This window comes from Eumetopias jubatus, unplaced genomic scaffold (assembly GCF_037043125.1).
Source record: "Eumetopias jubatus isolate StellerSeaLion01/CBP00866 unplaced genomic scaffold, mEumJub1_p1.0 scaffold_8, whole genome shotgun sequence".
Classification (NCBI taxonomy): domain Eukaryota; kingdom Metazoa; phylum Chordata; class Mammalia; order Carnivora; family Otariidae; genus Eumetopias; species Eumetopias jubatus.
Window position 1 is genome coordinate 79,117,554 of NW_028274814.1, and position 6,209 is coordinate 79,123,762.

Genomic DNA, 6,209 nt, shown 5'->3' on the forward strand with positions numbered 1-6,209 from the left:
TGCTCCCCAGCACCTCCCCACGCCCCCTCCTCCTCCCCACCCATGCAAAACCAGAAAATTAATCTTCCCTTCTGCCTGTGATATGGCGGGCTGCATTACAAGCTGGGCGTCGAGATAAACCGGGGAGCCGCGGGACAGCGGCCCAGCGCAGGGGCCCCGGGTGGGGCCGGCCTGGGAGATAAGGGCCTCCCAGCCCCATGAATTATTCACGGGCACTTCCTCCTCCTGCTCAAAGGCTGCCCTGAGCGCTGAGATTGCTCCTTCCAGAGGGGCCTGGGTAAGGTGGGAGGAGGGTCCGTGGGGAAAGGCATGGGCTGTGGAATGGTCCTCCTGAGGTGGGGGAGGGAGGCAGGGAGAGGGGAGGGCTGCGCTCAGCTGAGGGACAGCTCAGAGACATAAGTGCCCCACTGGGCCAATTGTTGCAGAGGATGGAGGATGTCCCCAAGCCCAAGGGACCCTCAGATCCAGCTATGGCCCCCAGGGATGCTCCTCATTTATGCAACTCACTAAACACTTTTGAGCAGCTATAAGTGCCAGGCCAGGGCCAAGTCCTGGCATCCTGGAGCTGCAGATGCAGTCCCTGCCCTCAAGGTACCCAGGATCCAGGGCACCTACTGAGTGTGGGTAGAGCACAGTCACTGCCCCCTTCCATTTGCCTTGTCCACAGCCCTTACCCCCTTCCCTCCTGTGGAGGTCTAGATAGCTACTACCCCTTCCGGGGAAGCACTTCACCTTGAGGAGGGGGTGCGAGGACAGACCTGCTCTCAGGGCAGCCAGAGCTCACGAAACAGAGACCAAGGCAGCTGGTGCAGCAGGGAATGGGAGGTCAGTGCTAGGGTGAGGGATTAACCAGGGAAGTTTCCTGGAAGAGGAAAAGACCCAGGCAGTCTGTGGGTCTTTTGTTTCTCCTTTGTTCACTCTTCAAAGAGCCAGAATTTTAAAGCAGGGAAGGGACCTTAGTGGTCTCTTCCATATCTTGCAGTCTCCATTACCACCTTCTCCTCATCCTTTCTCCCCCCTCAGTCTCTCTTCCCTCCTCCCCCCCCCCACCAACATCTGCCCTTTTAATCTCTGCCTTGGCCCCAATTTCTCCACCTCTCTCTTGCACTCTGCCTTTCTCTGTCTCTCAATCTCTCTGTTTTCTCTTTAATCATCCCTTTCTTCTGAAGCCATGACTCCCTGAGTGTCATGATGACACACAAACTGGGATGTATGATGGAAGAAAGGTGCCCATCTCTTGGACCCCTTCCGTGGGGAGGAAGGGAGAAAAAAGAATGGTCCAGCATGGTCCTGAATGTGGACGAGAATTGTCAAGACCCTGAGAACGTCAGCAGAGAGGCACTGACCCAGGAAAGAGACAGATACCACCCCTCTGAAGAGCCAGGAGTGAGAGGTGCTAGGAGAAGGTAAGGACCAGAGGAGACCCCTTCAAATTACAGAGGTAGGGACTCAGCCTGGCAGACGACCTTGAACCTCCTGACTCCTGGAGCCCCGCCGCACTCCGCACTCCGTATGAGTGAACAAGCCACATTCTCTGAGACCCACATTCAATTGGAGAGGAGTGATAAGGGGCGTGGGAGAAGGGGTGGAGAGTGAAGTGGGGCTAGAGTAAGAGGAGTACATGGGGAGAAGGGTGAGCCCCAAAAGATGGAAGAGGCAATGACTTGGGTGGGAAAGGGAAAGGGAGGGCAAGCTAAATGGGGGAGGAGAGAGATCAGAGACAGGACAGGTAGAAGAGAGGAAAACAGCATGCGGTTGAAGGGAAAGGGCGAGGGTAGCAGAGAAATGAGCCAGGAGGGTAAGAGGAGCATTTGGACCAGAGAAGAGAAAGCGGGGGGGGGGGGGGGATGAGAATCACAGGGGGTGACAGGGAACCCAGAGGGGTGAGGGAGGAGTGTGTTGATGGGTCCCATCAGCCTCAGGTCCACAGCCCCTTCCCACCCGCCTGCTAATTAACTCCTTAACTGTCTGCATTTGCTGAGCTGGCAGATGAAGTGGATGCAGACAGATTGGGGCTTGTGTGATTTCACGCATGGGGGAGCAGAGAAGAGCTGCCTGGGAGTCCCAGGGGGTTTCGCCCCCCTCTTTGCCCTCCTCCCTTCCCCCTTTTCTCTGAGAGGCTGGAGGATGCTTCTGTACCTAGAGCAGATGGGGCCATCTGCAAAGGAAGTGTCCATGGGGAATTTGCCCCCATCAGCCTCTCCGGGATGAAAATAATACTTGCTACTATTGATGGAACACCTACTGTTTACTAGGCACACATTATTTCATCATTGTGAGCTTTAGCCAGATTTTATGGCTTGTTGAAAGAGTGAGGCTCAGACAGGTTGAGTAACTTGTCCATAATCACACAGCACTGGTGTGACAGAGGTGGGATTTGAATCCCAGGTCAGCAGGCCAAAGCTCTGGTGGTGGGGGGGTGGGGAGTCCTGGCCAGATGTCTCATGCCAGTGGAGGGAGGAATATTTCCAGGCCTACTTTTCTCTCAGCCCCAGGGCAGAAAGGGCACTGAGATCTAGGGACTATAGAAGCCAGAAAGGAGGAAAGTGTGGGCAAGGGACTGGGAGGAGGCTGAAGGAGCTAGGATCTGTCACATCCTGCATAAGGGGTAGGTGGGTCCAGAGAAGCAGAAAGGAGCAGTGGGACACTAATCACAGTCCTTGGATCCCTCAAATATCATCTTGCTAAGTCAACTTCCCCTTTTCCTCATCCTTGCAACCCAAACCGCTGTCAGTATGACTTGCCCCTCTGCCACTCTATGCCGGCAGCCCTGGCCCATCCCTCATTTTCACTCCTGGCCTTTGCACTAGAGTCACTTGTCAACACATCCACCTCTCCTTTGACACTGGAAAATTTTATTTTTTAAAATTTTTTTAAAGATTTTATTTATTTGAGAGAGCGAGAATGAGAGAGAGAGAGGGCACATGAGAGGGGGGAGGGTCAGAGGGAGAAGCAGACTCCCCGCTGAGCAGGGAGCCGGATGCGGGACTTGATCGCAGGACTCCAGGATCATGACCTGAGCCGAAGGCAGTCGCTTAACCAACTGAGCCACCCAGGCGCCCAACACTGGAGAATTCTGAAGACAGTGACTGTGCCACTCCTCACCATGTCCCCAGGGCCAATCCTGGGATTTCACACAGTGTAGGTTTGCCGAAATGTACAGGGCAGGGATGGGGGGAATCTGGGGGGGGGGGGAATCCATCTCACTTCAAATGAAGAGGAAACAATAACATGATGTACTTAGGTTGTGCATAAGAAAGAACTTCCAGGGCGCCTGGGTGGCTCAATCGGCTAAGCATCTGCCTTGGGCTCAGGTCCTTATCCTAGGGTCTTGGGATCAAGCCTCGCCCCTGCATTGAGGCCCGCCTGAGCTCCCTGCTCAGCAGGGAGTCTGCTGCTCTCTCTGCCCTTCCCCCCAACCCCACCCCCACTCGTGTGCTCTGTCTCTTTTTTTTTAAAGATTTTTTTTATTTATTGAGAGAGAGAGCGCACACACAGGAGAGGGGCAGAGGGAGGGGGAGAAGCAGGCTCCCCACTGAGCAGGAAGCCCAATGCATGAGATCCAGGGCTCAAGCCCAGGACCCTGAGATCATGACCTGAGCCGAAGCCGGATGCACAACCGACTGAGCCACCCAGGCACCTGCTCACTCTCTCAAATAAATAAAATCTTTAAAAAACAAAAAAGAAAGAAAGAACTTCTGAGTCTGGGCCTGTCATACAAAGAACCATACTGAAGCCTTGAGTCAGACCTGTGGATTCTCAAGATCGAGGTTTCTCAAGACTGGCTGCTATATATTAGAGGTCTTGAAAAGTTGGGATATCTGAGCCCCACACTCAGAGATTCTGATTTAATTGGACTAAGGTGGAGCCACAGCATCACTTTAAAAAGCTTCCTAGATGATTCAAATGTATAGCCCGGGTTGAGAACCTCTCTCAGATTCTGCCCTGATTTGGCTGCACTGGTGCTTTTATGGCTGGATCTAAACACTAATGCTACTAATAGTAGTTACTTATTGGAGATTTACTAGGTACAAGCTAATGTGCTACCACTTTCTGTGCATTAGCTTATGTAATCCTCAGAAATTCCTGTGAAATAAAGATTATCCCCATCTTACAGATGAGGAAACTGAGCTCAGAGAGGTCAAGAGACCTGCCCATGCTAATGAATGACAGGGCCAGTTCTGGAAGCTGAGATTACCTGATTCACAACTTTTATCTTCCCTCAGACTCTTGAGGCTGTTCGTTGGCCTCGATTAGTCCTTGTCTGCCTCCACCTCACCTCATCACCTTCCTTCCACCCCCGCTGCTCCCTCAATAACATCCCAGGTGACTGAAGCAATTTGCAGCCATTTGAGGAAGCTCCATGTGTCACTCAACCTGCGAGGGTGGGGAGTTATGGGAATTACAGATGCTCCAAGATGGTCCTCTCCTCCCCTGAGACACTTGGAATTCAAGAATCCTGCCCCATACTTCCCCCGTCCCTGTTTGGGGCCAAATTCCCACTCCCAAATGCCCCCTTGGGTTGATTCTAAGTATCTGGAACAGTGCTGCCACCCAGTGGCTACCCAGGGGTATGGCAGCCCTCCAGCACTGCCTGGTGCTGCTGGACAGCTCCCCAACTCAAGACCAGAAACCAAGATCCTCCCTTCCCTTTGGCAGCACCATGAGCAGGCCCCTAGTAAATGGATCCCACTCTCCCTCCTGGGGTCCTAAGCCCACACCCTCTATAGGGATCTCCCGCTCCCTTCTCTGGTTTCTCATGTACCCCCTGCCCCCAACACCTCACAACTTCTCATCCAACTTCTTTCCATTGTGCCAGACCCTTCTCATTACAAGTTCTTTCTTCTCACTTAAAGCCCTGGGAACACATCTCTCACCTTCCTTCTGCCAGAGCTGTGCCAACCTGCAAGTGGATTGAAGGAGTTGCTAGAGACAGAATTCTAGTCCCCCACACCCCCTCTTCCTCATCTGACACCATCAGACCTCAACAGTCTCCGTGCTAAGAGCCCCTAATGAGCATCAGCAAATTAACAACTTCCCTTTGATTGCTCCTTCTCTGTTAATTGGATAGGGAGGGCCCCCCAAGGCCTCTCAGGGAGGAGAAGGGAGGGAGAGAGAGAAGGAGAGAAGTGAGAGCTATAGGAGCAGCCCCCAGGCCTGGGCTTAGTGCCCCAGAATTCTGCTCCATTCCTGAGTACAGCTCCTCCTTCCATCCCTTCCTCATCCTGTCCATCACCACCCTCCTAACCCACCACCTTCCCACCTCATCCCATCCCCTTCCCTTTCCCTGCTTCTTGACTTCTGTCCAAATTCCCTTGACCTCTGGCTATCTCTTTTTTCTCTATGCTCCTTCTTTAGAGGTTTGGCAGTGAGGGGCTGCAAACATGCCACCCTGTAAAGGCAAGCCCAAGGCTACAAGGATGAGGTTTGGGCAGCCAAGCTGTGTTTGTTTACATATGTGCATGTGTGTACATGTCACACATAGGTGGGAGCAGAGAGAAGAACAGGTGTGAATAAGTGTAAGCTCCTGAGTGCCTACCCTGTAGGCCAGACCTCTGGGATGTGTGATATCTGTGGTGTGTGTGTGTGTGTGTGTGTGTGTGTGTGTGACTGTGAGTGGCGTGGTGTGACTCTGGTCTTATGAGTGTGTCTCCATACGAGCAAGTGCTTGAATCAGTCAAGTGTGACTCGGAGCTTGCGTGTGTGTGTGTGTGTGTGTGTGTGTGTGTGTGTGTGTGTGCGCGCACGCGCCACCAGAAGAAGCAGCAGCAGAGGCAGGAGCATCGATCCGAAGGAGACAGCGCGGGGAGGGGGACGCTGGGGGCTGACTCCCTCCCTCTCGCGCGCGGGGGACGCGCGCGCGCGCACACACGCCACACATAGTCACACACACGAGCCATAGGGCCTCGCAGGCAGGGAGACGGCTCCCGGACCGGAGGGAGGCAGAGCCGCGGAGAGCGGCCGGGAGGAGGGGGCGAGGCAGCGGTGGGGCGGGGGAGCCCTCGGTCCCGCTCCCGCGTCCGGGGGCCCCGCGCACACACCGGCCCAGAGACACCCTCGCAGACACTCGTAGGCGCGCACGCGCACCCTCTCCCCTCCCCCCTCCGCCTTCCCTCCCGCCGCCTCCCGGCCGGACGATGGATCCCTGCAGATCCCGGGGCTGAGAGCACCGCGCACCGCGCCGAGCCCGGGCGGACCGAGCCGAGGCG